Here is a 27,901-nt window from a genome sequence, read left to right on the forward strand (position 1 = left end):
ACCGAAGGCTCTCTTGGCCTCTCTCTTCTATAGTAAGCGATGCTCTGTCATTTTCCATGGCTTCCCTTAACCCCTGTAGATTCTGGGCTACGTCCCGTCTGCTGACCTGAGGCCAAGGCCTCATGTTGAAGATGTGAACCCTCGAGTCTCCTGGTATGAAGTGCACATACGTCTCATCTCACCATTTCTACCCGAGGATTCCTGGAAATGGCTGCTACAGGTAAGATGAGCTGAGAGGGAGGGATGGGAGACTGTCTTCTGTGGTGTGGAACCCCTCACATCTCACTCAGAAACTTCATTCATATTGACTGCTGACAGGGCCTGGAAATCCTTCCCTTTCTGCTATAAGTCCACCCCTGTCCCCAACCATGCTCATACAATTCCAGAAGAGTAAGTGAAGGGGCTCCTTAGCCTGACAGTTCTCACTGTGGGCTCTCAGTCGACTGCAGGGTCATTGCTCAAAAGTTCTGAGATGGTCATTTTGTACAATTACTGTGATACTAACTTTTCCGTTTTAGTCCCTGGGTGATAATCTCTTAAGGTGATCATTTAAAAGGGCCAGTTCTCATCGACTAGCATTCCCTGGTGGCTCAGACCATAAAGAATCTGCCTGTGGTGCGGGAGACCTGGGTTCAATCCTTGGGTTGGGAAGACCCCTCTGGAGGAGAACACGGCAACCCACTCTGGAAGTCTTGCCTGGAGTTTCCCCTTGGACAGAGGAGCCTGGTGGGCTACAGTGCATGGGGGTCGCAGAGAGTCAGACACAACTGAGTGGCTAAGCACACACACAACAAACTTTGTGCTGGTTATTTCATGATCTGGGCCGTACTGCCACATCCAAGCCAAACTTTGGTGCCCCATGGTCCTGGCGCGGGGCCTCGGAGATGCTGCCTCAGATTCCTTCAGTGAAGCAGTGGAGATTCATGATCCCAGGGCAGAGTGGAAGAATCCAGGGCTCAAGTTAAAAGCCTTTTGCAGCTGATCCTGTTGTCTGCTTCCCTTGCAGCCTGCACATCTGTGCCAGTCTCTTAAGTACTCCCCACTGGGCACACATAGGGTCAAGTTCAGTGGAGACTTACTGTCCATCAGGGATTATTTATGTTTTCACTTTTGTTAATAGTTTTCTTTATTCCTTCCATAAGATTTCCGTGGTTACTTCTGGGTACAAAAAGCAGAAGACAGTGTTTCATTGTGGTCTCAGCTACTCTGAATGTGGTACTAAATCTGTAAAGGAGTTACAGAAATTTGACAGTCTTACAATATCTGTTCTTCATGAGTATACATAACATACTATTCTGTTTGAGCCTTCTTTTTCCTAAGACTCTCAGGAAATTCTTCTTGTTGCCTCCATGAAGACTGTATACATTTTTCTAAAGTTTCTTTGTAGGTAATTTTTTTCTATGGTTGCTTCTGTTTATGGTGTATTTTCTGTTGCTTGGTGTAAGTAACTGTTTGTTCTTCCAGACCAACTGGATGATTTTGCTGCCGTGATCTTTTTTTTATTCCAGATTTTTGAAGTCTCTTACATGTTTGAATATTTCCTGTCCTGTTTTCTAAGATTTTTAATTCGAGAATCAAGTTATTACTGTGATCTTTTGCTTTTCATTACTTCTGACTTTTATTCATTTGGCATTGTTGTATATAACTCTAGTGGTTATATGTACTTCTCTAGATTTTTTTCCTAGTTTTTAAATTCATAGATTTTTAACAACTATTTTTAATTAGAAGATAATTAAATGGTATGTCAGGTTCTCTTGTATGAAGCAGCTATAAGTATACATATATCTCCTCCCTCATGATCCTCCCTCCCACCCCTGACCTCACCCCTCTAGGTTGTCACAGAGCTGACTCCTTGTGTCACCCAGCAACTTTCCCCTCATGCCTGTCGTCCACATGGTAGTGCATATTTGTCCACGCCACTCTCTCAATTCGTCTCACTGTCTGCTTCCCCCGATGTGTCCACATGCCCGTTCTCTACATCTGTGTCTCCATTCTTGCCCTGCAAATAGATTTATAACTACCCTTTTGTGGCCTTTCTTTCTCATTCTCTTATCAGTATATTTTGCAGATAGAAGTTTTTAATATTAACAAGGTTCAGCTTATTATTTTCTTTCATGGACTGTGCTTTTGGTGTTGTGCCTAAAATCTCATTACCAAACTCAAGTTTTGCCCCTGTGTTATCTTCTAGATTTTCTTGCCTATTGCATATGGCATGTAGAATCCTAGTCCCTGACCAGCGATCACACCTCTTCCCCCAGCAGTGGAAGTGTTGATTCTTAAACACTGGACTGCCAGGGATGTCCCTGCAATTTTTTATAAATAGCGAGTTTTTCATTTAGGTCTGTGATTCCCTTTGAGTTAATTATTTTGAGAGGTTTAGAGTTTGTATTTGGATTCATTTTTCTTAGATATGGATGTCTAGTTATCTCAGGACTGTAAGTTTCAAAGACTGTCCTTTTCCATTGAATTGCCTTTGCGCCTTTGTTAAAGGTTGGTTGAGTGTTTGGGGTGTCTGTTTCTAGATTTTCTGTTCTGTGGCATTGATCTGTCTATTATTCTGTTAATAGCATACAGTCTTGAGTATTGTAGCTTTAAAGTAAGTTTTGAAATCCAGTAATATCAATTCTCTAACTTTGACTTTTAATATTGACTTCAGTGGGTATTATGGATCATTTCATTTTTGACATAAAATTTAAATTGTTGGCTTCTATCTACAAGCTATCTTGCTGGGATTTTAAACAGAATTGCATTAAGTATCTAGGTTAAGTTGGAAATAAGTGACATCTCAACAATATAGCATCTCCCTATCTATGAACATGGCGTGTCTATTTATATAGATCTTCTTTAATTTTTTTCAGTGCAGTTTATGAGTTTTACTCATGTAAATCTTATACATATTTTTTTAAAGAATTATTCCTAATATATTTTGATGCTAATGTAAATGGTATTAGGTTTTTAATTGCAAGTTCCATCTCTTTATTGGAAAAGAATTGACTATTATGTATTAACTTTATTAATATGTTAATTCTATAGTAGATTAACTTTATTAATATATTAATTATATAGTAGTTATATATTTATAATATGCTAACCTTATTAACATATACTCCTGGCTTATTAATGCCAGGAGTTTTCTTATTGTTGATGATTATAATTCCATTTTTCCCTTTCAAATATCTGTATCTTTTGCTTCCTTCCCATATCTCATTGCATTGACTAGAACTTTCAGTACAGTGTTGAATAGGCATGGTGAGAAGGGATATCCTCACCTTAGTGTGACAGCATCTGTCTTCTCACTATAAAGTATGATGTTTTACCTGTATTTCTTTTCAGATGTTGTATATGAAGCTGAGGAAATGCCTGTCTGTATCTAGTTTGCTGAGAATTTTTATGATGAATGGGTGTTGGATTTTATCAGATGATTTTTTTCCTTCATCTGTTGATCTCATCTTGTGATTATCTTCCTTAGACTATTGTTATTATGATTTATGATTACTGATTTTCAAATGTTGCACATCTGAAATGCATCCTACTTAGATATAGTACGTAATTCCTGCTATGGATTGTTAGGTTTCTTTTCTTATATTTTGTTGGGAATTTGGCTTCTATGTTTATGAGAGATATTTGTGTTCAATTTTTTTCTCTTAATTTCTTCATCTGATTTTGATATTCGAGTGTAATACTCACCTCACAGAAAAGGAATTAGGAGGTGTTCCTTTTGTTTCTATGTTCTGGGAGAAATTGTAGAGAATTGTCATTTCTTCCTTAAATTTTTGTTAGAATTCATCAGTGGAAACATCTGGATCTGTTACTGTCTTTATTGGAAGCTTATGAGTTACAGATTAAATTTCTTTAATAGATACAGACCTATGCCTAGTATCTATTTTTCTTTGTGAAAGTGGTGCTAAGTTGTACCTTCAAGCAGTTTCTCAATGGAACCGTTCCTTTTTGTAGGCACAGAGTTGTTTATAATATTCACTCATTATCCTTTTAATGTCCATGGAATCAGTAGTAATGGCCCCTCCTTCATTTCTACTATTAGTAATTTAATTTGTGTTTTCTCTCTTTGTTCTTGTTTAGCCTGGGGAGAATTTTATCTTCTTTTTATTTTGGATCTTTAAAGAAACTTCTTTGGGTTTTGTTTTTTTCTGCATTACCTTCCTTTTTTCAGTGTCATTGGTTTCCACTTTGATTTATTCTTCCTCTGCTTTTTCTTTTCTTTCACAAGTTTACTAGTATAGAAGCTTAAGTTATTAATTGTAGGGGTTTTTTTTTGTTATAGGCACTCAATGCTGTGTATACCTCTACTGATTTTGCTGTATCACACACCTTCTGATAAGCTGTAATTTTGTTTTCATTTTTTAAAAATATTTTAAAATTGCTCATTAGATTTTCTCTTTGGGTCATGTGTTATTTAGATGTTTATTGTTTAGTCTGAAAATCATCTTTAATTTTCCTGCTGTCTTTTTGATATCAATTTCTAGTTTATTTCCATCACACTTTTCTTGTAATCGTGAGGGGTTTTTGTTTTGTTTTGTTTTTGATCTTTGTTTTAAATAGACACTCTCAGTAAAGGAAGATGAGGGGCTTATGTCAGATGTTGGCTGGAACAGATTCCTTTGGTAGCCTTGAACTTTTCTAAACAGGAACTCAGGGGTAGCCGAGTTGTCGTAGTACGTGGCCTTAGGTTGCTGCTAGAAGCCATGCTAGAGGTCAGTCAAGGTTCTTAATGTAGAGGTTTGGACAGAGTTGTTCATGCCAATAGTTTTTGCAGTTCTCTGTTCCTAACCTCAGCTTGCAGTTCCAGGACACATTGCCCTTTTTATAGGTAAAGTCTGCTTGAGATCCCCAGAAGGGAGGGGATTGCCCACAGTGTAAGGTCAGGGTGTGGTGAGTTATGCCAAAAATCTAGAGAAGGATGCAGAGTCCCCCAGTTTTGGCCCCTGATGCAGTTCTGGTTCCGGGACCACACTGGGATTAAGCTCGAGGACTTACAGAGAAGAAACTCACCCAGTCAAGTCCCTGATTATTTGTTTGGTCTTAATTTGAACATCATGCAGTCTTCTCGGTTAAACTTCTCACCTCAAAATGGGTAGAGCCATAGAGGAAATGACAAAGACTGAGAGGAGAAAAGTCTTGGCCTCAGCAGGTGCCTTCACCATTGGAAATTCTGTGTCTACCAGGCCTAAGACAGTATCAACTGCCACTCAAGTGTTCTTTGGGTATGCACAGCCTGGGCGTACTCCTCACAGCTCTTAATTGAGAGGAGCCATGACACAGTGAGCTGACCCAGATCTTGCCCTGTGGGTCATGGAAAGAGAACAAAGCAGAGAGTGACAGCAAGCAAATTTTCATGGGAGAGATAGAGCAAAAGTCAGGGGTCTCCAGCCAGCAGTTTGGGCAAGACCACTGGAGTTCACCGTGGCAGCAGTCCTAGTCACGGTACCAAATATGTCACTGGTGAAAAGAGATTTCCTCAGTGCTTGCTCTTGCAAAGAAAGGGAAGGACTCTGGACTAGTGCACATCAGGGGACTTGTCTGATGAAGGTCACTTTATCAGTCTTGTGAACTTGAGACAATTGCAAGTTATCCATCTATAAATGGAGTCTGCTAAATCCTATCCTGCATGAATGCTGGAATGCATGTACTACATATAAAGCAGAGTCATACTGAATAAGAAACACGGGTCTTTAACTTAATGGAAGTTATGATTATTATGAACATCCAAAATACCACCTTCCTATCTGAGGTTATTTTTATCCAGTAGATAGCAGAGACTATGCAGTGCACTGGGACAAAAGAAATAAATACTCTTAAATGAGCCAAATTAAGGCAAAGTACATTTTATTTTTAACAAAAAAATGGTTAGAGGAAATAAGGCAAACTACAAATTAACAGCTTTTTCCTTTATATTTGCTTAATTGCTTTTTGGTTTCTCAATATTTTCTGTGGTCATGTTTCACATTACCATGAAAATCTCTCTTTCAGCAACATATTACCTACTTCCAGATCATAAAGACAATACAAATGGTTCATGAATTTCTTTTCAGTTCAGTTCAGTTCAGTCACTCAGTCGTGTCAAACTCTTTGCGACCCCATGAATCACAGCACACCAGGCCTCCCTGTCCATCACCAACTCCCGGAGTTCACTCAGACTCATATCCATTGAGTCAGCGATGGCATCCAGCCATCTCATCCTCTGTCGTCCCTTTCTCCTCCTGCCCCCAATCCCTCCCAGCATCAGAGTCTTTTCCAGTGAGTCAACTCTTTGCATCAGGTGGCCAAATTACTGGAGTTTCAGCTTTAGCATCATTCCTTCCAAAGAAATCCCAGGGCTGATCTCCTTTAGAATGGACTGGTTGGATCTCCACACAGTCCAAGGGATTCTCAAGAGTCTTCTCCAGCACCACAGTTCAAAAGCATCAATTCTTCAGTGCTCTGCTTTCCTCATAGTCCAGCTCTCACATCCATACATGACCACAGGAAAAACCATAGCCTTGACTAGATGGACCTTTTTTGGCAAAGTAATGTCTCTGCTTTTCAATATGCTATCTAGGTTGGTCATAACTTTTCTTCCGAGGAGTAAGCGTCTTTTAATTCATGGCTGCAGTCACCATCTGCAGTGATTTTGGAGCCCAGAGAAATAAAGTCTGACTCTGTTTCCACTGTTTCCCCATTTATTTCCCAGGAAGTGATGGGACCAGATGCCATGATCTTCGTTTTCTGAATGTTGAGTTTTAAGCCAACTTTTTCACTCTCCTCTTTCACCTTCAGCAAGAGGCATTTTAGTTCCTCTTCACTTTCTGCCATCAGGGTGGTGTCATCTGCATATCTGAGGTTATTGATATTTCTCCCAGCAATCTTGATTCCAGCTTGTGCTTCTTCCAGCCCAGCGTTTCTCATGAGGTACTCTGCATATAAGGTAATAAGTAAATAAGCAGGTTGACAATATACAGCCTTGACGTACTCCTTTTCCTATTTGGAACCAGTCTGTTGTTCCATGTCCATTCTAACTGTTGCTTCATGACCTGCATACAAATTTCTCAAGAGGCATGTCAGGTTTCTTTTACATCTACCAAAACCGTAACTTTAAAATCCTAAAACAGCAATAAATAAAACTGGAATATCATTACCAAATCAGTATTCTGAAGAAAAGGAATCTGGTTGAAGTAAAAATATTTGATAAAAATGAAACAAATAATTTGCAGAAGTTACCAGTTTAAATCAGGAAGAAAATAGAGATCTAAACTTGGTTTGCTTGACCCCTACTAACCTGCACTATCTAGGAGCTTGACTACTCTTTGAGAAAACTTTGTTCCAGTGTCATCTTACCTTGTTTAGATGGTGAACAACATATTCAATATGTTCATTGTGTTTTACATATACCCAACCTGTGGCTTTCAAAACTTTAAAACAGCAAACAATGTGATTTATATGATTAATACATTTGTATTCTGAAGCACAGTAAAATTTATGAAAAGTAATTAACATTTGAAAATACTGAACTCCTCCCTCATCTCCTTAATCTAATCAACTTTCACTGGATATTTCTCCTATGTATAAAGGAAAAATGATATATATTTTTAAAAAATGAGTTGTACGTAAACTCCCTTACTACATAAAACAGTAAAGAACATACAAGTTTTGTTCCCTCCACCCTACTACTCTCTACTGTTTAGGATCTTGACAGCTGTGTTCCAACACAAAAGGGAAGAAAGTGTCTGGGCCTCCCTCCCTAGATGTGGGAGGAGCTGTAGGACTTGGCCCTGGAAGGGGCACTGGCTTCAGCCATTGTTGGAGCCCTGGCCGTGCCTCTCAGCCCTGATCTCTGCGCCTGATCTCTCAGAGCCTCGTCATAGAGGTCTGGGAAGGAAGTCCAGATGGTATCGTGGATCTTGGCCAGCACCTCCAACACCTTCATCTTATTGGTTTCAAACAAGCTCTCGGGCCCCACAGGAACTCCTAGTGTGGAGGATCGCCATTGGGCACCTGTCGGTAATTCAGGTACTTCTTCTGCATCAGATCTTTGGTGATGAGCCTTCTGGGCTCCCCAGAGATCCAGTGCCTCCTCCCAGTATAGACCCCCAACACACTGAGGAATTCCCTGACCTCCTCCCTGCTGGAGAGGTTACCCTTCATGAAGATAATGCCCAGGAGCACCATGAGGAAACCAGACTTGGGAAGACCCCCCCTCATCACTCAGACCTTCATCGCCCCTGAGGTTGAGCTTGTTGATGAGGGTGTAGATGTTCCTGCTATGGTCAACTTCCGTCAGCTCAAGGCCAAATACCAGCTCCATGTGCTTAGAAGCTCTCGTGAGGATCTCAGGGATGTGCTGCCTATACTTGCTGCCAATGACCTTCAGCAGGGCGTGCTGCGAGATGGGCTCCTTCTTGGTGTACTTCTCCAGCAGGAACTCCAGCAGCATGCTGGCCTTCCTGGTCAGAGGATCTATGCAAGGGCTCTGAGTGGCAGGGGCTGCCTGGGAGGCACCTGCACTTTCCTCTTCTGGGCCCTGGGCACCTTCATCAGATCCTGCACAGGAAGGCCATGCATCAGGAGAGCTAGGGGCCATGGCTCCCTGAAGCTCCTGGTGATCTCCAGTAGCAGGGGAGCTCGGGGCAGAACCCTGAGGGACAGAAGAGGGGGAGGAGGGGCACTCCTCTTTGGGGGCTACAGCAGCACTGAACTGGGCCTCCTGGGGACAATGAGTGTCCCCCTGGACCTGGTGGCATTTCACATGGGCATGGTACTTGTTCCTGTGCCTCTGAGGCATGGTGACACAGGTTATGGATCACAGACGCATGCAGCAGGGTGGCAGGCAAGGAGGGCACCTAGAGGAAGGACAAGCAGATGTTGTGAGCAACTGCAGTGAGGAGATTCCTGGCCGGCTTGAACCAAAGCCGCCTCTGAGGGGTCCTTGAAGCCAGTGCTCTAGGACCCACAAGTCTTGTGTTTTCCTGGTGAGCTCCTTTCTTGAGACGACTGAGTAGGAAGTGAGAGTGATCGCTGGGGCACAGTCAGACAGACCTGCCTGGGCTTTAGAGGGAGGCCTGTGGGGGCTGGCAGGGGAGGCAGATCCTTTCAGTTCACATTTCAGAGTCATGATGAAAACTGGGGAAAGACTCCCTCATATCCCCTGCCCCCAAACCCACCCAACCTGTTCCCTCTCTTGCTTTGAAGTTGACGCTGCCACCTTCCCTGTCACCCCAGACGATGAGAGGAGGGAATGTTCAGGACTCCAATGAAGGGAGCCAGGACCCACCTTCTGCTGTCTCGAGGCTGCCCCTTCACAACCAAGCTGCAACCTCCCCTGACAGACCACCGCCCCCATCCCCGTGTTTGGCTGGGAGGAAGTGCTGGCCACAGGGGAGGGTCCTGAGTCGGCCATGTGATGGGAAGGATGGTCATTACCCTGACTCCTCCCGAGCCCTGACATCCTCCCTCTGCTGACCTGCTGCCAGCCCTTCGGAACGAGGTCCCCTCTTCCCCGAGTGTCCCGTGTCAGTGATGGCAGTCAGGGAGCCCCTCAGCCTTTAGAACTGCCCAGATGCTGACCAGTTGCTTTCTGGCCAAGTCACGCTGGGTAAGGGGTTAGGCGTGGCCACCAATCTGGGGTGTGGAGACACTCAGTCCTCCCGCAGGTTCCTCCTTTACTCCACAGAATCCCGGACTTCCCTCTACTGAACAGAGCCAGGGTCCAGCAACCCCGCACCCAGATCCACCACCCCTGCACCCAGGTTATGTCCCGAGAATCCACGTGCGTAGCCGATGGACATGGGACCTAAGAGCCAGGTCTGAGCCTCTGGGCGTAGAGTAGGTGCAGGGTTGCCGGGGGGCTGTGAAGTCCCCTCTTTTCGAATGGAAAAGGTGTTGGGAGTGCCAGGGCATATCTTTGTACCTATCCAGTGCACTTGTAACTCATGTCACCTCCGACTTGGACCCCTGATGAGACCTCAGACTCTTCCCTCTGGTCACAGCTACAGCAGCTCTCAAAGATAGCAGCCCTCTCAAAGATGGCATGGCACCCCAGCATGGATAGGGGGCTGTCACTTCCTATCATGTGCATCTGGGCTCCAGGAGGACAGCAGGGGCGGGGCCTGGGTGGGCGGGGTTCTGGGGGAGTTTCCGGCAAGAGGGGGGATGTGGTCCCTTCTTCGACTCATAGTGGGTCCTGGGATGTCCCTGCTGATCTCAGTCAACTGGCCTCACTCCTTGCCTCTCACTTCTCTCAGTAAACCAAGCAGGAAGAATTTGGGAGCCCGAGCCTGACAGCCTTCCTGGAGCTGCTGAGGCAGACAGTGAGGGCACTCTGGGGCTCCTTCTTGTGTGCTGAGTGATCCTCTCTGTCCTCTATCCCTGCCTTCCTCTGACCGTAATGCTGCTTTATGTCCCGTCTGCTGACCTGAGGGCAAGACCTCACCTGGAAGATGTCAAATCCACAGACGCCTGGTGAGAAGTGCACCGGCATCTCATCTGGACGATTCTGCCTAAGGCTTCCTGGAAATGGCTGCTGCAGGTAAGATAAGCGAGAGGGAAGGATGGGTGAATGCTGTCTGTGGTGTGAAATCCCTCACATCTCACTCAGGATCTTCATATTGACTGCAGGCGGAGCCTGGAAACCCTTCCCTTTCTGGTATAAAACGACCCCTGTCCCCAACCATGCCCCACACAATCCCAGCAGAGAAAGTGAAGGGGCTCCTTAGCCTGACGGTTCTCACTGCGGGCTCTTAGTCGACTGCAGGGGCATTGCTTGAAAGTTCTGAGATGAATTTCGGTCCTTTTGTACAATTACTGTGATACAGGCTTTTCTCTTTTAGTGCACGTGTGACAGTCTCTTAAGCTCATCATTTACAAGGGCCAGTTGTCGTCCACTAACAAAGTTTGTGCTGGTTATTGCATGACCTCTGGGCCATACTGCCATGTCCATCCCAAACGTTGGTGCCCCATGATCCTGGCATGGGGCTCTGAGATGCTGCCTCAGGTTCCTTCAGTGAAGCAGTGAAGGTTCATGGTCCCACGGCCCAGTGGAAGAATCAACCGCTCCAGTTTAAAGCCTTTTCCATCTGATCCTGTTGTCTGTTTCCTTTGTGGCCTGCACACCTGTGTCAGCTTCAGAGTACTCCCCGACCTGGGCACTCGTTGGGTCAAGTTCAAAGGAGACTTATTGTTCCTCAGGGATTATTTAGTTTTGTGTTCTTGCTTTTGTTAGTAGTTGTCTTTATTCCTTGTATAATTTTCCATGGTTTGTTCTGGGTACAGGAAACAGCTGCCCACGTGTGACTCAGCTACTCTGGATGTGGTACTAAATCTGTAAAGGATTTAAGGAAATCAACAGTCTTACAATATGTCCTCAGGAATACACAAAAGATACTCTTCTGTTTGAGACTTCTTTTTCCTGAGGCACTCAGGAAATTCTTCTTGTTGCCTTCGTGTAGACTGCATACATTTTTCTAAGGTTTCTTTGTAACTACATTTTTCGTATTGTTGCTTTCACTTATGGTGTGTTTTCTATTATATGGTTTGAGTATTGTCGATTCTTCCAGACCATTCTCTTGATTTTGCTGTGTTGGTCATTTTATGCCAGATTTCTGAAGTTAGTTATATGTGTCAATGTTTTCTGTGCCTGTTTCCTAAGAATTTAATTTGAGGATCACATTCTTACTGTGATACTTTGTTTTTCATTATTGCTGACTTTTATTCATTTTGCATTGGTGCATGTAACTCCGTACTGGCTATGTGTTCTTATCCATATTTTTTCTAGTTTTTAAATTAGTGGACTTTTAAAAGTTGTTTTAATCGACAGATCCTTGCTTTATAATGTTGTGTTGTTTCTGCTATACAACAGGATGAATCAGCTCTCCTATACATATTCCTCCTGCCTGATGAGACTTCCTCCCACCCCCTCATCTCACTCCTCTAGGCTGTCGCACAGCACCAGGCTGAGCTCCCTGTACTATATAGCAATTTCCCGCCAGCTATCTTTTGTACACATGGGACTCTATATTTGTCAGTGGCAGGCTCTCAATTCGTCCTACACACGCCTTCCCTTGCTGTGTCCACAGGTCCATTCTCCACATCTGTGTCACTATTCCTGCCCTTCAAATAGGTTCGTGAGTACCATTCCTACTTTCCATGTATATGCGTTAATGTACGTTACTTTTCTGTTTCTAAATTACTTCGCTCTGTAAACAGGGTCTAGGTGCATCCACCTCACTACAAGTGACGTAAATTAGTTCCTTTTTATGGCTAATATTCCATTGTATGTGGCTACCACAACTTCGTTATCCAGTCATCGGTCAGTTGAAGTCTGCTTTGCTTCCACGTCCTGTCTATTGTAAGCAGTGCTGCAGTGAACACTGGATACAGGTGTCTTTTCAACTCTTCTTTTCTCAGTGTATATGCCCAGTATTTCTATTGCTGGGTCATATGGTAGTTTTAATTCTAGTTTTAAAGGAATCTCCCCAGTGTTCGCCACAGTGGCTATATCAATTTCCATTCCCACCTTTTCTCTAAACTCTCCCCAGCATTTACTGCTTGTACAATTTTTGATGATGGCTATTCTGACCTGTATGAGGTGACACCTCATTGTAATTTTGATGTGCATTTCTCTCATGATGAGTGATGTAGCTCCTCTTTTCATGTGTTTATGAGTTTGTTGCCCCTCTGTATTTCTTTTTTAAAATAACAGATTTAGGACTGGAGGAAATTCACCAGATAGAACAGAGAGGTCCCATACAGCCACTCTCTTCCTCCACTTGGTATCTTCTATTATTAACATCTTGTATTGGTTCAATGGATACAAGTTCATTTTTTACAGTTGATCAACTAATGTCAATATGTTATTATTAACTATTGTCCATTGTTTACAATACATTTTACTTTTTTTGTTTTACAGTTCTTTAGTGTTTGACAGATGCATGATAGTATCAACTCAGCTCTTTGTGAATGCCCTGTGGATCTTCCATGCTCCATCTGTTCATCCCTCAAAACCTCACTTGGAACCCCTGACAACTACTGAACGTTTTACTCTTTCTAAAGATTTGCATTTTCCAGACTGTAACACTGATGGACTCATACAGTATGTCGGCTTTTTGTACTGGCTCCTTCTACTAATCAATATACTTTGAATTTTCTCTATAACTTGTTACGGTTTGAAATGTTTTCTTCCAGGACTGAATAGCATTCCATGTACCTTACCGTAGTTTGTTTACCCACTCGTGTACTGAAGGTCATCTTTGGTGATTTCAGTTTTTGGCAGCTATGACTTATTCTGCTATTAAAATTTGGTTGAAGGTTTTTGGATGGGCTTAAGGTTTTGGCTCTTTTGAGTAAATACCTTAACGCTCATTTGCTAGATCATATGATAAGACTATATTTAGCTTCAAAGAACTTGTCAGACAGTTTTGAAAGTATCAGTATCACTGCATTCCCTTTAGCAATGAATTCATTTTCAGGTAGTTTGCCTGTTTCCTCTTCATTTATTTGGACTTCTGTGTTTCTGGTTTGTTCCTTCATTTGTGTAGTATTTCTTTTCCTTTTTCATTATTATTATTATTATTATTTTAATTATCATGATTGAGGTCTCCTTTTCCCAGGCTTCAAGGTTGAATTCTTTCTTCCTTTTTGTTTCTGCCCTCTAAGGTTGTTCCAGTGGTTTGTGTAAGCTTCTTATAGAATGAGATTTGTGCTGAGTTTTTGTTTGTTTGTTTGCTTTTTCCTCTGATGGGCAAGGCTGAGTAAGGTGGTATTTCTGTCTGCCGATGATCGGGTTTGTATTTTTGTTGTCTTTGTGGTTTAGATGAGGCGTCCTGCACAGGGTGCTATCAGTGGTTTGGTGATGCCGGGTCTTGTATTCCTGTGGTTTCCTTTGTCTCAGTTCTCACTATTTGATATCCTAGGGTTAGTTCTCTGCTAGTCTAGGATCTTGGAGCCAGTGGATCCACTCTAAAGGCTCAGGGCTTGACCTTGAGTTTTGCGTGGGTCTATACATTCTTTTCTGCTGGTCATGTACTCCTGTCCACTCTCAGCTGGTACTCTGCATGCACTTCTGTGTCTGAAGGTGTATTCCTGATGTATCTGTGGAGAGAGATGTATTCCACATCCACCAACTCCTCTTGCCATTTTGTTCCTCCTGGGGAAGATTCGTGAGAGTCCCTTGGACTTCAAGGAGATCTAACCAGTCAATTCTAAAGCATATCACTCCTGAATATTCATTGGAAGGACTGATGCTGAAGCTGAAACGCCAGTATTTTGGCGACCTGATGTGATGAACTGACTCATTGGAAAAGACACCGATGCTGGGAAAGATGGAAGGCAGGAAGAGAAGGGGGTGACAGAGGATGAAATGGTTGGCATCACCTACTCAATGGACATGAGTTTGAGCAAGCTCTGGGAATAGGTGATGCACAGGGAAGCCTGGCGTGCTGCAGACCATGGGGTTGCAAAGAGTCAGACACGACTGAGAGACTGAACAGAACAGATGAATCATCAAAATATTCTTGTCATTCCTATATTTTCTGGATGAGTTGAAGCCTTCCCTTGCTGCAAGGCTGATTCCCTTATGGTGGCAAAGAAGTGTGAGAAAATGTGTTCTCTGCTTGGTTTATCAAGTGTGATCCAGGCACACATTCCCTGGGCAAATTATACAAGCTTTAACCAAAACCTTGCAGGCTTCTTGAAATTATCATTGTCCCTATGAGCCACAAACTTCAGGGAGGATTGACAGAAACAATACAAAAACTGGACTCTGGCAATATAAGAATTAGGAACATAGGGCTTAATGAATTACAAATATGATGATAATTTTCCTGATTTTTTTTAAAGATTACTGTCTTTTAAAAATCTTTCATTTTCTAGATATAAGGAAATTTTTTAACACAGCAATTTGATAAATTGTACCTTTGTCATTAGAATTGAAACATTAATTTTTCTCTCCCTACCATATCACTCCAGAAATTAGAAATTCTCAGTGTTCTTCTTTTCTTAGGAAAATTGTTATTTTTCAAAAGTTCAGTGAGAATCTGTTCTTGTAGCGGTACACAAGTGGAAACATTGATTACACTGCCGAGACTTTGACTGGAATGTCATATTTGACAGACACAGGTAGACTTGGATATGACCAGATAACTTGAAACTAAGGTTAACCATAGGGAGCCATAAAAACCCTTTGGAAAAACAGCCTGGGACCTTGCTGACAGAATTCCCATCAGCCTTACCAGGTGAGTAATGAAGATCACTTCTGGCAGGCACAGGAACTTTAGGATGTATTAGGGACTTCAGGAAGAGAGGAATTCATCCAGATCTCTAGGTTTGACAACAAGTCTTTGCTGTGGCTTCCTAGCCTCAAGAGGCTATTAAAATTTCCTTCTGGAGACTCCTTATGAACCGTTCCAGCAAAGCAGATTTAAAAGCGCCTATTGGCAAATTGTTATTCTTACTGTACTTAGATAAATAATCAGGCCAAGTTTATTGAATTTAGACTTCCTTTGCAAACAAATTAGGTCTTAGTTTTCCTGTCTTCAGTAGAAATGAGGGAGATGATAGACAGAAAAAATTGGTTCGATAGAAAGTGTACTACACATGTGTGGGTATTAGGTTCTAGTGGTATTACATTTCCTTGAAGTTTTATTATTTACCTGCAAACTGGGTTGGATCCTGAATTTTTCTAGTGTCCACCCGTATCTAGCTGCAAGTTTCTTACTAAAATTCCCAATTTCTCCCATCCTTTTGATGTGTCTGTGGGAAGACGGTAAGCTCCAAGCGATACACCTCTGCCATCTTGATCCACTCACTCTCCCATTCTTTTGACTTGAATCACTGAGAACTAACATTGCCATTTTCCTGAAGTCCTGCAACGTGAAGCTAGATGACTTGATGCAAAGATCAGAGAAATTGTCACAACACCTTATGTTCAAATAGACTTCATGCCTGTTGCTGTATGAGCCACTCAGAAAGTTAACCTGATCACCCAGAGATATTGCTAACTGTGATAGAGACATTTCAAACTGCAATAGTTGCTTTGATCCTGACACCTAGAAAACTTCTTGACGGACTACCCCCTGGGCTCAGAAACTGGTTTATAACCAGCTCCAATCATTACTGTCTGCTTTTCTTTTGTTTCCTTAGAAATGCCTCTTATTAATAACTACCTGATACCGCTTGCACCCTAGCCCTAGCTTTGGGAGCCCACCTGCATCACCACCTATTGAAATGAGATACCACTCTTTAAATGAACTGACCTGTTCTCAGAATTATGCAACTGCTGCCATGAAATGGAGGACTCCACTAATCCATTCTCTCTCTCCACAGTGACCAGATCAGCTTTTACCATGTGAGACTTGCAGGCAAGTTTCAGAAGAGGGACCTGCCAAGGCTTAGGGCACTCTGCCCCCAAGTATACCACAGTAGCATATTGATTATTTTGAACTCAAGTTACTTAAGAAACATCCAAGGAGGGACATTCCACCGCCCCCTGATATCTGCCTCCCTGAGAGCAGGAAATACATCTCATATGAAGGATGTACTGCCTGCATCTGGAGACAGAGGGAAACCCTTCTAACCAGAAATAGGCAGTTCAAGCAGAGAAGCCTGTATACACAAACCTGGTTAAGTCTTTCATTTACTACCCTGGGTACAGATTCAGTTTAGAACTAAAACCTAAGTTGATTTGTCCTGTCGATTCCTCACAAATTGTTTTGTTGTCTATAAAACAAAGAAGCTGCCTGCTTTGCCCACTTCTTAGGTCCCGTTTCTATGACACTTCTTGTGCACATGAATTGCAGTTTGTCTCTTTTTCTCCTGTTACCCTGTCTTGTGTCAAGTTTACTAGTAGTCTAACCACAAGAATTCAAAAGGGGTAAAGGGAGGAATGTCCTTCTTCCCTAAACACCTCAAGGGAGTTCACCCTTACATCTCAGAAACTCCCTGGAGACAATGTGTGTAGAATACCAGTCTGTGCACTGGAATCTCCTACATTGAGATTTCTGTCTGTTAGGGGCCAAATTGTGTCCCCTCCACAAATGCATATTGAGGGCATAACTCAGAGTACTTCAGAATGCAACTGTAGTTAGAAATAAGGTCTTCAAAGTGACGGTTGAGTTAAAATGAAGTCATTAGGATGGGCCATAACCCAGTGTGACTATAAGAAGAAATTGAGACACAAAAGGAGGCACCAGGGATATATGCACTGAAAAGGAATGCCAAGTGAAGAGGGTGGCCACCCGGCAGCCAAGGGGAGAGGCCTCAGGGTAAACCAGCCCTCATCTTGGACTTGCAGCCTCTAGAACTCAGAGAAAATAAATTTCCGTTATTTCAGCCACCCATTCTGTGGGGTTTTGTTGTGGAAAGCCTAACGAATCAGTACGTTACCCCAGGTAGAGATTTCTTCCTGGATAGTCTTTTTACTTTCCTGTCATTCCTAAAGGCTATCTCAAGATCTTGCTTATGTGATTGCAGCTCCTTGTTTCTAAAGTTGATGGGCATAGGGGAGGTCCTGATCTTAGCCTCACCAGAACTAGCACAGAGCCTTTCAAAGAGCAGATGCTCAAACAATAAATGAAGACAGTAAGAGGTCTAACTTGTTAAGATTTAATACCTCCTGCATCTTTCAAGAAGCATATCGAGGTATAAATTATTTAATTTTACAAAACAGAAGACAGAAAAGATGGAGAACAATCAAGGTTGATCATGTTTTGAAATTTTTTTCATTTTATTTTTTCATTCCATTGTCCCAGCAGTATTATTGTGGGATTGCTTCCCATTTCAGCAAAAGTCCCTATTTTGATGTCAAATTTTCTTATCTGGATGATTTTTTAAAAGTCTTGGTCTTCAGTAGGGGTGGGAGAAGCTGCTGAACATTGCCGTGGAACATGACTGGTGGTGCCAGGCCTGGCTGGAACTGTGACTCGAGCTCTCTCCTCCTCATCTCGCAAAGCTTCTTCATATTGTGATGAGAAGGCGCTGGGGACCGTATCATTGACTTTTGCCAAAAATTCCAAGACTTTCATTTTGCTGGTTTCAGCATGGGCTCGTGGGCCCCACAGGAACTCGTAACGTGGAGGATCACTGTTGGCAACCTGGCGGTACTCCAGGTACTTCATCGTCACAAAGTCTTTGGTGATGAGCTTCCTGGGCTCTCCATAGATGATGTGTTTTCTCCCAGCATATACTTGCATCATATTCAAGAATTTCCAGATATCTTCTTCAGAGGCACAGTTGCCCTTCACGAAGATCACAGCCAGAACTGTCATCAAGAGACCGGTCTTAGGTAAGCCCCTACCATCCCACACTCTCCCATTGTTGGGCAGGTTCAGTTTGCTGATAAGGTCATAGGAGTGGATGGTTGAATCAACTTCCTTCAAGTCAACTGCAAAGACAGCCTCAATGTGTTCAGAGGCTCTCTTGAGAATCTCGGCAAATCGGTTATGGTATCTTGGGTGGATAATCTTCAGCATGTTTTCCTTCATTATGGGCTGTTTCATTTTATATTTATGCAGAAGGAACTGTTCCAACAAACTTGTCATGCTGTTCAGAGTATCACTGTAGGTGTTCTCGGTAGAAGATGAGACATCGGAGGAACCTGAATCTTCCTCATCTTGACTGGTATCTTCTTCATCAGATTTTGTGTCAGAAGTAGTTGAAAAAGTGCTGGTAGTAGATGGGGCTTCCGAAGACCCCTGGGAAGTGCTATTTGACCCAGTAGCTGATGAGCTCTGTGAATTATCTTCTAAAAGAGAAGAGGTAGAGAGAAGCTCTTCCATTACTGCAGCAGGCTGAACTCCCTTTTGACTCTGGGGCTCATATCGGGCCTGGTGGCGTTTCTCACAGATGCAGAGCTTATGATTCTGACCCCGAGGCATGATGACTGCGCTGGGGGACAATGATTAGAAGTGTGAGTAGGAGGGCAGGTGATAAGGGCACACAGGAAGACGAAGGTTGAGTGTGCAGCCGCAGCAGGGAAATACCACCTTGGTTATCAGGAAGGCTACATTTGTGGTTTTCTTGAGGGCACTGTTTTGAAAACCCCCAGGGTTCCTATTCTCCTAATCAGCTGTCCTTTGGGAAACATATTGAAGGAAATTAGAGTGATCTTTAGGCTTCATCCTGCTACCCCTGCCTCAGGCACGCTGGGGTGAGAGAAGGAGCTGGTAGCCTCCTACACAGAGGCATCTGTTATTTCACATTCAAGACCACCACCCAACTAGTGGCCAGTCATAGGACCCCTTCCCTCTGCTATTCTCTAGTTGGCATCACAAAGCTGCCTGGGATTTCTGAGAAATGAAGAGGTCCTCAGCTTATCACCCCAGTCAGTAGTTATCACCCAGTACTGAGTGCTCAGGGGGAAGTTTTCTATCCTGGCCTCTGGAGTCCTCAACATGAATTAAGAGTGCTTCCTTTGGTTCCCCATAGGGCCTGGTGTCCCCACCCCTTTCTTGGAATAGTATCTGCACCTTCATAATAAGGGTTTCATTTCCTACACATCTGATATAAATAAATGTTGGTGGAACTTCAGCTTGATAGCTCTGCCCTGGTTCTTCAAGGGCTACAAGGAACAGGGCTGGATTCATTATCACTTCTTTTATTGGTAGATGATCCCTCAGTCCTTGCTTTGACCTCTGTTGTGGCCTGTAAGTCTACCCTCCCTTCCCCTTGGGTCCACCCCGTCTACTACTATACTTTCTTATAGTAGGGCAAGCATCTCCATGAGACCCCTAGGAAAAAGTAAGATTCTCCTCATCCGTCCATACCTGTCCTTGGTCTTCTGAGGCACAGAGGATGAGATGAATCATATGGTTATGGGGTGTGTGGTTCCCTTCGTCTTCAGGGTATTCAGTTGGTTTCTGGAAAACCTGGAAATAATCTCACTGCTGGCCCTAGGCTATACCCCTTGGACCATGTCCCAACCCCACTTGTGACTTCATAGAAGGAAATGGGCATGTCATGTCAACAATGAGCAGGTATCCCAGGGATGCCAGGAAGGGCAGGGTTCTGTGCAGTTTCCTCAGAGTTCTGAGGTCAGAGGGTTTTGTAAGTCAAAAGCTTGACTCCTGGCAAGGTGTGGGGCTCCTTTCTCTGTTTATGTAAGGGAGCTCTCTCCGACTAAGGTCCTCACTCCCTGTGGTGCCAGAGAGGGAAAGTCTGGGAATGCCACACGAGGCTAGTCCTACCTGTGCCTTCAGGGACGACATCAGGATTCAGGCTTCTTGGGGCCCTCTGTGTTCAGTGTATGGGTATGCCCTCACTCAGGTGCCTCACCTTGACTACTCGGGGACTCTGGATTTCCTCTTTCTTTCAACCTAAGGTGACCCATGTAGACCAAAGACCATGTCCTTGCAAGCCCTGAAAAGAAGTGAGGGAATGCGCAGCCTGGCAGCCCTGTCTTGGCCTTCTGAGAGCAGACACAGGCCAGTCTCTCTGTGACTTCAGTTCCTCATTCATCTGTCTTTACCTTGACTCCTGTGTCTTCTATGAAAGACTTCTTGGGAAATGCCACGTCCTTGAAAAGTCTTAGTCTGCCTGCAACAAATCTCACAGAGAATGGGTAGAGTCCCAGGAGTGATGGGGAAGCTGCAGTCCGGGAGGGGCCCCAGCATAGGTGGTGTGCTATCAGAGAAAACACGCTGATCTCTTCCTTCTCTTCACTGGCCAGACACAGCCTCTTGTAGAACCTTCACTCTAACAGATTTACTCTCTGAAAGGAAGGGGCTGAATTAAATGATTTTCTGCATCCCTGATCTATTGCGGTTTACTGACATTTCCTTTGTAGATAAATTGTCACTGAATGTTGTCTCCTTCCTTATACATACTTCACTTTTATTTTCATTTTTTGTTACTTACTTCTGGGGCCTTTTATTCCAAAACCGTGTTTGGGGTATGAAATTCTACTATTTAACATGTGAAATACCTTTTGGACTAATGTTCAGAAAGAGGAAGTGACCCAAGATTGGCCTCATCCTGGACGAGTGGCACAGTATGGGCTCTGGAGGAATTCAGTGCTGGGGTTCAGTCCAGCTCCTATCATTTATGAGCTTTGAATTTGAGCTTCTTTATTCTAGCTTCTTTATCTGCAAATTGTGTTTGAAAGAGTCTATAGTGTAGGACCACAGACATGTGTGATGTATGTAAATCACCTGGCACAGTATGAGACAAGCTTTGGTACTTTGAATGAATGGCAGTTATTACAAAGGTGATTTTGACCCTGAATGATAACAAACTTCCATCACATAATTTTATTTCCAGGCTAGAGAATATTCAACTCCAAACAATAATCAAATCCACATCAGCACTAATGCTCCCAAGCAAGTAAAACTAAGCAGTATTTCCCTATTTGAGCACCTGTTTTAATATGTGTTTGGGGTTGTCTTCTCCACATGGATGTAAGGACAAGTTCATTTGTCTCAAGGACCAGCAACTTCCCTCTCAGGTGCTTGTTTTTGTCCAAACCATCCCTAATTTAATCCCACTCACAGTAAAAATTGAGCCCTCCCTTAAAGTTTGCCAAATTATACTAAACATAACCTAATTAAACTGCCCATTTAACAGAGCAAGTTCTGGTGCTCCCATTCCAGAAAAAGAGAGACAGTCCAGTGACGTCTTGGTTTTTGCTTCAGTGGGTATCACCCTTATTTCTCAGAAACTCTCTGGACAGCTTTTGATGAAAATGTGTATTTTGAGTGTTCACTTGCCCTGGCTCAAGTGCACAGGGCCCCTTCCATTCCCTATGGTTTTCGGATATCCCCAAATTATGGTGAACATGTGGTTTAGCTATATTCCAGGTTTACAGACTCACCTCTGAGAACCATCATATGAGTGTCTGGCATCACTCCCACAGCTTCATCTAGCCCATCATGCATTTGGACTGAAAATGACCTCCCACCGAGGAACTAGACCTTTCCCAAGACCCAATGCCACCTTAATCAGGTAACTTCGACTTGCTTGCTCTCATCTGGAACCTCCTCTTCCACACCTCCCCCATTTAAATTTATGATTTGTTTATTCCTTAGAGTTAGCTCACCACCTTCCTTATATGGTACCTGCTGCTAGACTCAAAATTCCATAGGCAGTGTCTTGGGCTTCATTTTCTTACCAACCCAGTACTATAAGACAGCCTTCTAAACAGAAGATGGTCAATTAATTTGGGAGAAAAGGAAATAATGAGTAAAGACTCTGTTTTATTATGATTTAAGTGTCATACAGTTTGAATAAACTAAACAAATCTAGGTCCATGTTATTAACTTTTATAAGGAAAGAGGACAGATAAGAAGACAAACAAAGAATAAACCAGTGCTTACTCTGAAAGCTTTGTGATCCCAAATACTTATCTCTTGGGTTCTTAGACACATTTCCAAGTAAAATTATATTCCAATGTTATGTTACCTTGTTCTGGACCATAAGGAAAATATTTAAGTCTTTTCAACTTGTTTACAAATAATGAACTCCTAGTCTTAAACCTAACAGCAATAAACATGACATCCATGACATTAATAAACCTAGATTCTGAAGCAAAATAAACCTTATGAAGGTTTATTTAAACATTTAAAAATACAAAACACCTCTACCTCCCTAACTAAATCATCTATTTTTGAGAGATATTATTCATATGAATAAAAGGAAATCATGCATATTTTGTTAAAACTGTACCTAAACTCCCATACTACTTAAAACTGTGACGAACATATGGGTTTTGTTCCCCGCACCCCTACTACCCCGCGCTATTTAAGAGCTGGACTGTTCTCTTCCAACACAAAGGGAACAAAGTGCGCCGACCCCTCCCTAGATGTGGGAGGAGCTGTAGGACTTGGCCCTGGAAGGGGCACTGGCCTCAGCCATAGCTGGAGAAATGGGAATGCCTCTCAGCCCTGCTCTCTCCAGCGGATCTCTCAGAGCCTCGTCATAGAGGTCTGGGGAGCAACTTGGGACCGTATCCTGGATCTTGGCCAGAACTTCCAACACCTTCATCTTATTGGTCTCAGCATAAGCTCTTGGGCCCCACAGGAACTCGTAGCCCGGAGGATCACTATTGGGCACCTGGCGGTAGTTGAGGTACCCCTTCTGCACCAGATCTTGGGTGATGAGCTTTCTGGGCTCCCCAAAGATGGAGTCCTCCAACACACTCTCGTGCCCGCACCCAGAGCACACAGCACACACACACACGCCTGTGGTTTCTTCACTGGAAACTCTGATTATTCTGCTACCAATGTCCTATACTCTGGGAAGAGTTCTGGATCCCCGAGGCACATTCACTGGATTTCTATCACTTTGTACAGCTTATTTTAGAGGTATTATCTTGCTATAATGGTGTTACTTCTATTCACATTTTCTCTTTCATTAGGTCCTGCCTTTTCTGGGGCAGGGAACATACGGTGGCACTTGGTACACAGACACTCCATTTTGCTGAAGGAATTAATATTCTTCCAGCTATGGATATTGCATGGCAAACCTACTACACAAACATTCAAAGCTTGCATTTTATGAAAGAATTATTTCGTTAGCAACCACCTCCAAATCCTGTCATATTGTCCCAAATCATAGAAACACGGTTTTTAAAGAATGTACTGATACATGCATTGTGGGTCAAGTGGAATGAAGCCATGATGCAACTTAGGAGACAAGAGGCTTCCTTCCCTTGCTACCATGGAAAGTCACATCACAGAGGGGCTGACAGCTATGCTGACCAAACCATTAAGACTCAGACTTTGCCTTAACTCTCAGATGTCAAATCAAGTAAATTTGGAACGATCAGTATTTTGAAACAGTGGTTAAACAAGAAATTTGGTGCTGGCTTATTGTTCTTTTTGCATTCTTGATATAATTAACAAGTAAGTGTTGGATTGACCAAAATTATTTTTCAGGGATCACTTTCATGTACATCAAGTTTCTCCTGCAATGCAAATGGCACTCGACAAATCAAAGAGGTGGGTGAACACTTGGATTCATTTGGTCAAGAATTAGCCTTGACATAAATCTGATTTTACTGAAGAGCACTAAACCCTATGAATTGAATTAAATATTTGCATGCTCTCAAAGAGCAGAACCAAAATTTTAATTTATACAGACTTCTATTAAAGTGGTTAACTGATTTAGGATCTATTTGAGTGAGATTTCTAAATGTGGTTTATCAAGTTATGTATCAATACATTTATGGTAAATAAACACCAACCACCTCAACTGAAAAATATTTCTATTGTAGTTCAGAAGTTAGAATATCAAATCATAGTGCTATTTGCTTGCTTCCATCAAAAAAGATTAAGAACTCTTTCAACATTCTGTTTGGTTTGACATCCCATATGAATGCTATGTGTTAACTTGGTCATAATATTATCTATCTTTAGTGCAATATAGTTAAATACACTAAGAGTATATACAACTTGGTAGTTGAAGTAAAAAGTGCAGGGTAAATTTACAAAAATAAAATTACTTGTATCTTTTTCCATTATGGCATGAGGCAACCCAACAAATTATAGAAAAGTGTTTCCTCTAGCACAGCAAAGTGCATCTAGAACATTCATGCTATAAATGTTGTCATGGAAATGGACATAAATCTGTCATTTCAGGAACTTTTGATGTCTAGTCAACAAGTAGGTTGTGACGGATGAAAAAGCAGGAATGGAGTAAAGGGAGAATTCAGGGGAAGAGGTAGCCCCAGATACTCTACTTAGACAAGCTCTTCCACTGGGGGCCAAGTGGAGGCCCGGAGATGGACACAGACAGCGTGGCCCCTCTTCCGTGTCTTTACAGCTGTACTGGCAGTTGGTCATGGCACACGTCCTAGAGTCTGTGAAAAGAGGCACAGGCGAGCCTTTTCCCCAGGAGATGATAAACAATGCTCACTAAAGAACGATCCCTGAGACATGAAATGTAACACGTGGAATGGTATCAGAGGATAAGCTTCATCATCTGAGTCCCAGACGGAGATCCAAATGGAATCTGTGCAGGGGTGGTGTCTTGTTGGCCCCCTGGTTGATTCTGTTGGCCAATGCATTGCACTTGACTGTCTAGGCAGAGCATGCACCCCTCAGTCACCAAAGACGGCATCTCTCTGTCTTCCTATACAAGATCCTTTACATCACCTGGCTGGTCTCTACTATTGGCTGAAATGCAACCTCTGATAGAGATGATTCATTTGAATAAATAGGGTAAAAAAATGCCAATTCTACCCATCTCTCCATTCATATCTAGCCTCCTTGAGAGTCACTCAAATCACTAAACCTTGTCTTTTAGGTGCATGTATTAAAACACGCAGCAGATAAGGCTGATCAGCTACCCAAAAGCCATTCCCATTACTGAGGCTGAAAAGCCAGTTACACATCTTTTTCCTAGCTTCCTGTGCAGCAACAAGGGAGTGGCCATATGATTCGGTTATAGCCAAAGAGATATTAAGATAAGTCTGCTGGAGTTTCTGGAAAAGATCCTGCTGCATGACAAAACAGATGGACACAAAAGAGGCGTTTGTTTCCTAGCATCTCTCCTTTTCCCTTTGTCTTGCCTACCTTTGATGTGTGTGTGATATCTGGAGCTAGGGCAGCCATATTGTGACCACAAGGCCACAAGCATGAGGATGAAATCAATACCCTGAAGATGGCAGAGGTGGAGTCCTTGCTGACCTGTTCTGGAACTGCTTGCCTCCAGCTTTTAAAAGTAAAGATAATTTAGTTCGATTTTTCTGTCACTCATTGCTAAATAGACCATATCTCACAAAAACACATATCCCGAGTAGGGTTCCAGTATATATGGATCAAAAGTGCCTATAACAGGGGAGCACAGTGAATATCCTCTCTTTATACACCCGCATCTATAACATGCCAGTCAACCAGCTGGACGAAAGAGATTGCAAAGGGCTGTGTAAGTAAAATCAGCATCCGAGAGAGACATTCAGGGCCACCTGGCCACTGGAAGCTATAAACAGGGAGGCAGAGGCAACCCTCACATGTATAGTAATAGACAAAGAGGGCACCAGGACAGACACCCAGGCCACAGTAATGTAGCAAACACTGACCAATGGTTATATTTCTAGTTTATTCCTTTTCTCTTTAGTTGTCTCCTTTCAAAATTAATCTTCAAAATTTACCTCATTTCATTCTTCCATGGAGAAAGATATCTTTTTTGGCACTAAAAAGGCTTTCGTGGAACATTTCAGAAACATCCATTAGCATATATCTTTTTAAAAATGTTACGTGATGACTAGAAAACCCTGGACAGTTGTTCCCAAGGGGCTGGGGGGTGAAGGGGGTAGTTCTGGCAAAGTTCTATTTGGTACTGGTTACATGGATGCTGGCTTTATAAGAATTCATTAAGCTATGTATTTGTTTCTTGGGGGTTTCTGTTTAATGTATAATAAATATTTTTTTTAAATACTCAAAAAAATTTTTAAAAACGGCTCTCTGAATGCCTGCTTTATCTCTTAAACATGCTTGCTAATGGAGACTCTAGTGGTGTTGGGGCATTTTGCCAAGTGGAGCCAGCAGCTCAAGGGTGAGGCAGGGGTGGGGGAAGTGAGCTATGCAGGAGCCTGGATTTTACAACCAGTGGAGGGAGAGCCCAGGATAGGCTGGGGAGTCAGAGGACCCTGCAACCATGGGAAGCTGGGAGATGGCACAAGCTGCAGGCTTGTTGGGGATGGCAGGGCAGATGGATTTGCTTTTCAGCTGTAACATAAAACCTGAAAAGCCTTCCTTCTCAATAAATGAACGGATATAGACATTTAGGCCCCACAGGACATGGGTTCTCTTTATCAGAGAAGGGCTTTTCTTTCCAGGAATGTGAACTGGAATGGACTTCCAACAAGAGTCACTAATCTTTGAGCATGGGGCAAGGGGCGTGAGAAAGATAGCTGGTGGGAAGAATTGATATCCTGAGATGGAACTGAGATTTATCACCTTCCTGAAACAATATGCTTATATTTTCAGTATGCTTATTTTTTCATGAAGAATTCTAAGTCATCTGTGAATATATAGAGAGACTCAATGTATCTTTCCCCTCAGTTAGTCTATTTATTTAAAAACAACGAGGCCAGAACAGGCAAATCCAGAGAGATAGAATGCAGGGCTGGGGTGGAGGAGAAGATGAGTGGAGAGTGACTGCTAATGGGGACAGGGTTTCCTTTTGGGGTGATGGAGATATTCTGGAGAGTGGTGATGGTTTGCACAACTTTGTGAATGTATAAATGAAATTAAAAGACACTTACTCCTTGGAAGGAAAGCTATGACCAACCTAGATAGCATATTCAAAAGCAGAGACATTACTTTGCCCACAAAGGTTCGTCTAGTCAAGGCTATGGTTTTTCTGTGGTCATGTAGCGATGTGAGAGTTGGACTGTGAAGAAGGCTGAGTGCCAAAAAATTGATGCTTTTGAACTGTGGTGTTGGAGAAGACTCTTGAGAGTCCCTTGGACTGCACGGAGATCCAACAAGTCCATTCTGAAGGAGGTCAGCCCTGGGATTTCTTTGGAAGGAATGATGCTAAAGCTGAAACTCCAGTACTTTGGCCACCTCATGCGAAGAGTTGACTAAGTGGAAAAGACTCTGATGCTGGGAGGGATTGGGGGCAGGAGGAGAAGGGGACGACAGAGGATGAGATGGCTGGATGGCATCACCGACTCGATGGACGTGAGTCTGGGTGAACTCTAGGAGTTGGTTTTGGACAGGGAGGCCTGGCATGGTGCGATTCATGGGGTCGCAAAGAGTAGGACATGACTGAGCGACTGATCTGATCTGATCTGTGAATGTATAAAATGCCTGAAGTACACTTAAAATTGTCAAAAAGGTGAATTGCACAATATACGTATTTTACTACAATTAAAAATAAGTCCTAGAGGGAGGGAACATATATATATATATATATATATATATATATATATATGGCTGATTCATGTTGATGTTTGGCAGAAATCAATACAATTCTG

The 27,901-nt window shown here is 42.9% G+C and overlaps 1 long non-coding RNA gene and 1 pseudogene across 6 annotated transcripts; one reads left to right on the plus strand and one right to left on the minus strand.

The window, feature by feature from the left end:
• LOC139181467 (uncharacterized) lies at positions 1–27,856 on the plus strand. Of its 6 annotated transcripts, XR_011565413.1 has the most exons (7): positions 3–220; positions 6,689–6,922; positions 7,680–9,795; positions 10,236–10,519; positions 21,766–21,921; positions 23,853–23,915; positions 24,555–27,854. It is a non-coding gene; the product is annotated as an uncharacterized lncRNA (long non-coding RNA). The 6 variants fall into 6 exon arrangements; XR_011565411.1 differs by having other exon boundaries at positions 1–220; positions 6,689–8,004; positions 24,555–27,856; XR_011565414.1 differs by having other exon boundaries at positions 2–220; positions 6,689–9,795; positions 21,833–21,921; positions 24,555–27,855.
• On the minus strand, positions 17,830–18,867 carry LOC139181466 (melanoma-associated antigen B5-like; annotated as a pseudogene).
• Positions 27,857–27,901: the final 45 nt, after the last annotated feature.

Source organism: Bos indicus, chromosome X, assembly GCF_029378745.1.
Source record: "Bos indicus isolate NIAB-ARS_2022 breed Sahiwal x Tharparkar chromosome X, NIAB-ARS_B.indTharparkar_mat_pri_1.0, whole genome shotgun sequence".
NCBI lineage: Eukaryota > Metazoa > Chordata > Mammalia > Artiodactyla > Bovidae > Bos > Bos indicus.